At 45.9% G+C, this 2,216-nt stretch overlaps 1 long non-coding RNA gene across 1 annotated transcript; it reads right to left on the minus strand.

Moving 5' to 3' along the window:
- Positions 1 to 252: 252 nt before the first annotated feature.
- On the minus strand, positions 253 to 1,433 carry LOC135501488 (uncharacterized). The gene is made up of 3 exons (XR_010449595.1): positions 1,364 to 1,433; positions 828 to 1,194; positions 253 to 540 (listed from the first exon to the last, which is right to left on the minus strand). It is a non-coding gene; the product is annotated as an uncharacterized LOC135501488 (long non-coding RNA).
- Between the last annotated feature and the right edge of the window lie 783 nt (positions 1,434 to 2,216).

The raw sequence follows: 2,216 nt of genomic DNA on the forward strand, positions 1-2,216 counted from the left end.
TAACATTCTGATAAGGTTTTATTCATCATGAAAGTCAACATCAGCGTCATCAGGGTCAAACTCAAGCTCATCATTAACCTCTTCAAGTTCCCCATCTGCTGGATGCGGGATCACTGGGTCGTCATTCCCGTCCGGAAGAAGTCCACTTAGTCTCCACCCACTGACTATCACTTGGAATGCCACTCTTTCCCAGGCGAGACTGATCATACGTACTACTTCCTGGCGGGAAATCTGATCACAGTGCCCATCATCTTCGGTATGTCCAATCTTCCAGGCTTTCCACACCAATCTGAGATGACATTTAAAACTGCGATTTACAGTTAAGTCCAAAGGTTGCAAAATTGAAGTGCATCGTCCAGGAATGAACGAATCCTGTCCATTTTGCCGCGGAATTTCCTCCGTAAACAGATGATGTCTATGGGCAGGGTAGCGATCCAAGATGAGGAGAAAGGTTGCTCCGGCAATAAATGGCACAACAATGGCTTGCAACCATTCGATCAATGACTGATGTCTTGCCCAGCCATTCGGAGTACCTGTAACCTAAGATTAAAACGTTTCGTTTAGAAATAAAGAATAAATCGGTGCAATTCATGAAAATGTATGACTCATTCTCCGATTGTATTGTTGCTCAGCCAGCTGATAGCTTTGGGAAATGGTTTCAAAGATCAACGTACTGCAATGATTCTAAAAATAGAACAGGATTCGTAAAAAGACCATTAAACACGAGGAGCAGGCAGATCATAGAGCTAGCTCCATTGGCAGTTGAAGATGATATGGTCATCTAACAGCTAATAAACCAGGATTAGTTAATGAAAAGGTTTACTTACTCGCACGTTCTGGGGAGCATGGGCTCGCAGTTCTGCAATAACTTCGCCTTCAGCATCCAAGCCCCTAAAGTTGACCTCAGCTGGTAGTTTTCGTCCATCGCTGGAGACGGCCAAGGTTACCGTGCATCCAATCTTCCCGTTCCCTCTTGAGGATCTGATGTCGATCGAATGTGATCCTGTTGTAGCCATTGTGGTTTTCGGCACCATGTCAAAGTTGACAAATGTTTCATCCATGTTGATGATCACATGGAAATTTCCATTTTGGATGATTTGAGACGTTTCCCTACGATAGACGGCCGCTATTTCCATAGCGTTGTCGGGGAGGGTTCGCGTGTCCTTATTCTTTCTTCGATGGCTTATTCTTTTTCTGAAAGGAAAAGGAGACCACTTTTAGCTTTGAAAAACGTAGCTTACTCCCCCATTACTGTCCATTTCTTGGTCATTGGGCCCATTATTCCATTATGGCAGAACAAAAGTTGTGAGAGAACCCAACCCAAGTGAGATACCAATTTACGAAATGGCTTCGTTGTTTTTACCTTTCTTTGAATCGGGTCAGCCAGTGATCTGACGCTCGGAAATCCTGATTGCGAGGCCTTTGCGCTCTCGTTTGCTGCCTTTGTTCCTCCGTCAGATTAGTCCACCATTGTCTGTATTCTCTGGCTGCTTGTGACTGGAGATCGATCCCGGATACTGGAATTCCATGCTGGCGGCGTTGAATAAACCAGTCGTTGAGCTGATTTTCCATGTCTGCCCAAAACGCTGAAAAGGACAAACGGTAGGCCTATCAAGCAGACGGTGAAGGGATGAATCGGAGGGGGAGAAGAGTAGAGTATGCCTGAAATCTAAGAAGAGTCCCTGAATAATGTCGAACTATGGATAAAACCTCATTTCACAGTGAAAGCCTGAACTCACTGTCGCGCTTTTGCGCCGCGTTTTCACCGAGGCGCGGAAATCAATTGTTATTCATTAGGTGAACAAAGGATTCCCCGCCCGGCGGTGAAAATGCGGCGGAAAAACGCGTCAGTGAGTACAGGCCTTAATCTTATGGGCCTACTTCACTTAAAATTGTACATCTTTCGTAAATTCCTGACAAAAATGAGTTACCTTGTTCATCATTGCCATGCTGCCGAATCCTCCGCCGTCTCCTCTCAATTTGGGTGCACCTGTCGCGGCGTTCCGACATCTCTTCATACTGGTCTAGCCATCTTGAGAATGTCCTTGGATGGATGCGGTGATGTACGGCAAAAGAACGACAAGACCGGGCATGCGCAATGCCCATCGCATGGTGCAGCCTAAAAGTATCCACGTAGTCCAAACGCTGATTCAAGCTGTAGCCATGAAGATGTCTCCTTTCTTGGCCTTCGTTAGCCGCACCATTATTACCTCCGT

This window comes from Lineus longissimus, chromosome 17 (assembly GCF_910592395.1).
Source record: "Lineus longissimus chromosome 17, tnLinLong1.2, whole genome shotgun sequence".
NCBI classification, from domain to species: Eukaryota; Metazoa; Nemertea; class Pilidiophora; order Heteronemertea; family Lineidae; genus Lineus; species Lineus longissimus.